This window comes from Ceratina calcarata, unplaced genomic scaffold (genome assembly GCF_001652005.2).
Source record: "Ceratina calcarata isolate Rehan_Ccalc_2016 unplaced genomic scaffold, ASM165200v1 scaffold23.2, whole genome shotgun sequence".
In the NCBI taxonomy this organism is placed as follows: Eukaryota; Metazoa; Arthropoda; class Insecta; order Hymenoptera; family Apidae; genus Ceratina; species Ceratina calcarata.
In genome coordinates this window covers 63,769-69,768 of record NW_017144855.1, presented here as the reverse complement: position 1 = coordinate 69,768, position 6,000 = coordinate 63,769, and the positions used below count along the sequence as shown (strand labels likewise).

General features: G+C 38.8%; 1 protein-coding gene across 2 annotated transcripts in view; it reads left to right on the top strand.

The window, feature by feature from the left end:
• LOC108622605 (serine/threonine-protein kinase MARK2) overlaps positions 1-6,000 on the top strand; it is a 52,238-nt gene continuing 46,238 nt past the window's right edge. Inside the window, exon 1 of one of the 2 annotated variants that reach the window (XM_026811619.1) lies at positions 1-65. The gene's annotated coding sequence lies outside the window, so the exon portion shown is untranslated. The remainder of the gene's footprint in view (positions 66-6,000) is intronic. The other variant, XM_026811632.1, reaches the window with a different exon arrangement.

Here is a 6,000-nt window from a genome sequence, read left to right as displayed (position 1 = left end):
GTATGCGGAGTACTCTGCAAACCGTTCCAGAATCAGTGCCGGCCGACCACGTCACAAACTCCAAAGTAAGTTCCAAATAATGTGCAATCTTATAAAATACAACGCCAAGCCCATGTAATCGTAACTTGTTCCATCGAAGACGAAACGGTTCACTACATACCCGTACGAGTAGATCGTTCTGTCTGTTAATTTTTATATAAGAAAGTTGCGTACGTTCGAAGTTTTATCAAAATTAAAGACTAGTATTTCTTTAGCAATTTTAGAGACAAGTAGAGGTATGGGTGGTACATCATTCCATGACCTTTGAACGCGTTTCTTCGTTAGTGAAGGAGGGTTGAAAATGTCACGGGCACCGGATTCGTCGGTGACCCTGCGATCGATCGATCGCCACAGCTTGAAACCAACGCAACGCTTCGCTTTCTTAAGTTCTATCGAATCGAGCCTCGAGTCAGATTTCCTGATAATTTCTCTTCTCTTTTCTTCTTATTTTCGATTCGTAAAAAGCAAACGAAGTTGAAACGCGTTCCGCATGGAATCCGCGCACGGGAACAACGCGGTTGAACCGTTTCGTCGATCGATAAATATGCCTCGTCACGCAAAACTTGTTAAAACTTGTATGGTTGAATGATTACGCTCGGAAAAATAGTTACGTTTGCGGTAACCGGAAAGCGGAATTTTGTGTAGAACATGTAGAAGTGATCGCACAAATCAGATGCGACTAACTTCGACCGCAAACGGAGCCGTTTGAGCGTGTTGTATATTTGGTAATGTTGCTCTGTTGTGACAAACGCGTAATTGAAAGGTGCTTCGTGACGTCTTTGGTTAACGGTTCAGGGTACCGCACTGTACTAACGCAACGCTTCTCGAGAACCAAACAAAAAATCGAGAGCCTCGTTCAACAGCGAGATCGTAAAAAGAGGAAAGCGTGTCCTGCTTGCGACCAATCGTTTCAGCGATTCTGATAAATTGAACATTAAAATATGTCCGATGAGAACTGACTTACTATACTCCCGACAAAGATCGTCGTAATGACTTCAGTTTTCATCGAGTCGTGGGACGTGTTTGATCCATCTGAATTCCCAGATCTCGATCGGACATGTACGAACATTACTTGAATTGATATTTTTCTTATTACGGATTCCATGTTCACGGATCAAGAAACGGGCAATACTCCCGATGACTCGATCGAACAGGTTTTCACGACTGGTTGCTTTCGAATTTTCTCCTTGAGACCGGTACGCAGTGAGCTTTCACGTTTTCGTAAGTGTCGAGGAACGATCGTTTACGCAAAAAGCTCGGAAGTCCGGTGAACCTTGAATACCGATGCTCGGGAAATCGAACGAGTATGGTTTCGGTAGCACGGTCGATGACATTCGGTCTGCTTATCGGCCGATTAAATAGCCAAAGCCCGTACGTCCGGTGTCTGGCTCGTACCGGTTGGCAAACTTTTGCGCCCCGTCCAAGGATGCATCCGGCTGCTGCCAGCATTTCGACTACAAAAGCTCTTAAAATTTTTGCAACGTTTCGATGAAGATCAAATTGATATTCGCGATTCTTAATTATTAGATATGCTCCAGAAATAATTGCATAATTTTTATACCCATGGCATGAGCATAAAAAATTACAATTATTTTTGTATAAACTAATAACAACAGAACGAGCTTATGTGCGTTTAGAGGAAATTTGAAGAAGAAACGAAAAAGGATATTTTGTTTTTAGGATAGTAAAAAAACACCGATAGCTATCTTGTGCATAAATGTGTGAACATCCGACGCCTATTGATTAGGATCAGGTATACTGGATCCTGGTGATTAGTATCAATTGGAGGGTTAGAAATACGATGGTAGTCACATGTGTAAATTGGCAAATGGTTATTTTCGAACGATCCTAGGCGCCGTTCACGCTGACAGTGACCCGTATTTTCTAGCATCTTGTCCAATCTCAAATAATTATGATAACTGTGATTAAAGCATGTAGCTTGTAAAAAAAATCAGTTATAGCTCGATTCTTATGCGTTAAAAGTATGCTCCGAATCGCGACGAGAATTAGAAGATGCGTCAAGTACAATTGTATGGATGTTAACTCGTTCACAAAGGTCGTGCGCATACACCAGTTGAGTTTAACTCTCTCTCTTTCCGTCTCTCCTTTTCCCTTCAGCAATCGAAGTTTCTCTCCTTTCTTTGGACGAGCCACGCGACATCGACGCAACGTGCTTCACTCGTTCCAGTTGTCAGTTGACGGGTTAAAAATCATAGGGACATAGACTTGAGATGTTCAATTAATTATTTTTATACATCTTCTAAATATATCGTTCACTCAACCATCTTAACAGTTCTAATTTGTGTTTAGAGACGTCATCGCAACTTCAAGTATTGTATTGTATTAATGTTTCTTTACGCGAATGAACAGTGCGCATTATTTTATGGAAAACAGAACTGAATTCATCAATTGTCGGCGAAATCTAAATTTTAGCCAGGCAACGGTGAACTTCAACTTCAACTCGAAACTGGTACGCAAAACTTTTAATCGTCGACCTATTTTCTTCCATTATAAGGTCATCCATTGGATTGTCCTCGTTCTTCAAGTAACGAATCGAGCCGGCTAAACTAGCTTCTACGAAAGTCAACCTATTAGAACACGGTTTTATACGATTTCAATCGCGCAACGGTCGGTAGCAGATAGATATAATCAATCAATTAGTAGTAGGCTACCGTATAATGCGTCTCGCTGATTCCGCGTGCCCTCGCTCTTGCCCGCACCCTGATTATCGACTCTCCTTGAGTCACGCGTGGTGGTCCGATTGACCGCGAACTTTGCGCTAGCTGATGCCTAAGTTTAGCCACTTTCTTAAACAGTCGTTTATAATTGTTCGGTATACGTGAATTTAGTCCACGGCATTTCGCCAGTTCGACTCTTCGTGCGTCGCTTGGCTCACGCTTTGCGATTAGTATGCAACACGAGGCGCGCGGAGCCAAAACCACTTTTCCGTGGGAATGCTACCTACCAATTATGTCTATTTAATATTTGTTTGATACCGAAGATTCACAGTAAATTTATATGCAGAATTCCATAGTACTCCATAGATTCTATATCTTTGCTAGCTCGTCGTTTCCGGTTTTTCTCATTAGTATCATATTTCTATTTAATAATGTGCGCGAGTATTTCAGTCTTCATATTAGTTTTCTTTCTATTTCATTTTCTCTCGTCGCCTTTTTCGAAACACTTTTATCGCTTCGGATGTATGTACATACATTTATTTACTGATACTCCGGATGTAACTTGTTACCGGATATATCTCTAGGTAGATAGAGCATCGATAGAGTTTCGAGTTCACTTGGTAAAGGCAACGCCAGATGGCGATCGCTGGCTCTCCGCTCCAACCCGCGTATTATTCCGAGAGGAGATGAAAGAGACAAATAAGCGATGCACTTTGTTGGCTGCATCGTAGCAGAGTTACGCAGAAATGTTTCCACCACCACTTTGCCACCTTTTCTTCGTCGGTTCTTGCTCAAGTGAATATTTCCGCGAGCATTGTTACGGAGAATTTAATAGTGGATTCCAGCCATTCTAGTTCATTTTATAATTTATAAAAAGATTGAGAGATTTCAAATGTTGTTTCATTTGCATTAATAACAGAACAATGTAAAATTTATGTCTTGCCTTACACACAGTTAGAAGTTTCAGCCCGTTCTGGGATTCAAAACTTAAATATACCAAGAAATCTTATACATCTTTTAAAGTTGTAATGGTTAGACCTTTCACCTGTTCAAAAGAATATGGGAAATTTAGACGAACTTTGTATTCTCTGTGCACCCATAAAAATATAAAGGACTGGTCGTCCACCATAAACGGCAGCATAGCCACTTATCGACAATCTATTGACTCTGGTTCCGGTCACTCTCCTCGGGTTCTTTTGTCGTGATCCGAGTCAATTGTTTCCAGACTGGTTTCTACCTGCGAAATACCGTCATCATCGTGATAACTTACATTGAAATTGTCGATTCGAATCGGTCGATAATGTGTGTTTGCTTTGTTCCATCGATTCCTCAACGTAAATTTAAATATCAACTCTGATGTAAGTTTCACCTTGTTTTCCCTCCTGGTGACGAAGGGGAAGAGGGTGTGGCTCCCAATTCGGATATTTCCTACTCCTCTATTTATCGAAAATCATATACTATCTTATGGATGATTTAAAAAGGTGAGACTATTGATTTTAAATAGCCACCCCTAGAATTCGTCATTTGGTCAAGAATTGTGAAATAAAAATGCCAAGATTCACACTAATCAGATATTTAGCCATTTTTATGATACACTAATGCATTTTTTACTCTAATGAACACTAGTATTGTTTTTTATAATCTATTGGTAACGTTCTTTAATGACATAAAAAGTGCTTTAACGGGCAGTTAGAATCAAAACAGGAGATAACAAAATACATTGGTTGATGGATCTACTCGTATTAGAGTCTGTTAATATGGCTCGCTCTTATTCGATCAAAGAAATGTTCATCGCTGATCCGTCAAAATCTATGAACAATACACCTCGAAAGTGGTTCGTGCCAAGCTTCACTCGAGACGTTGCTCTCGATTTACATCGGCGAGGGTACTTTATTTTTTGCGGATTAATCGAATATTAACGAGATCAGGGGGACGAAAGCCACAATAAGGGGAACGCCTCGTTTCACATATTTCGTATTTCATCTTCTAATTTTGTATCAGAAACACTGGATAGATGCTCATTAATTGTTATTCAAAATCTCAATTAAAGTTAGAGAAAACTGTTGCATGACATGGTACTTCAATTGAAAGTAATAGGTGAATAGCAAAATATTTATTTATGCAAGATGAATCAATAACTTCGATCACATGATATAATTGATTCTTTTTTGCTTTTAATGAAAGTTGTTTTGTGTGATGACTGAATCAACATATTCTTATATTTGTAAAGACGTTCATTATATTATAAATTGTACATTGCGACAACCGCGAGAGGACACAACTATGAGATTCATTTGGTCAGAAACAACAGGAAACGATTCTCGTTGAAAAATAAAGTCCTCCAAGTAAAGACTCGAGCAAAAGAGGTTCGCCCTCTTCCTTCCTCCATCTGTCTCTCCTTCGGTTAGACGAGTAGCTTGTTAACGGGAAGCCGCGCCTTGGAAAAGCTTTTTTTCGCGGTTATATCGTTCCCGGTGCAATTACGTAACAGAGCTCGACTCTGTTCGGTCAGTTCCTTCTTTCGAAACTCCATTGTCAGATACAGTGATATAATAATCAACTGAACAAACGCAGTATATCGATTATACATTTACAGTTTAACTTTACAGTTGGGTAAATCGTAAAAAATGTAAATGCAATTGTCCACGTTACCTGTCGATTCCTTTGAAAATTCTCTCGAAACATTCAGGAATAAATTAAGATCAGTTATTTATAATACTGGTAGTTGTACTGCCACACATATTATAAACTGATCTGTATTTATTAATTTAGTTGAAATTTACTTTTATTTACTCTATTTATTTCTTCTGTACGTAGAAAAACGTAACAATAAATAAATTATTATTATTTCTTTATTCGTTGATCGACGAGCGTACAGGAATAAAGAAATATCAAAATGCAGAACATAAGATAAACATGCATAAACAGTAAACAGGTGGTATATCAATGCAGTCGTAAAACTCAATGTTAATGGTCTTGGAATGCGTTTGAAGATCCAGACGAGAAATCAGCGAGATTTACAAACTTGGATTTCTGTTTATGAAAACAGAATGTTTTTGATCTTGAGAGCTCGCCAGACTCGAGAGTTCGTTTTTAATTCAACTCGTGTAAGTAATGCACAGAATGAATCAATAGTAGTGAAGTAGCACTTGAAATTATTCTTTATTTATTGATTTTACTATAGATTCGTGGAAAATCAATTTTGTTTTGATAAAATACAGGATTGTATCAGCACTGTTCTGTAGCAAGCGATAGAAATTTAATAGAAAGTTTGTTTTAATCA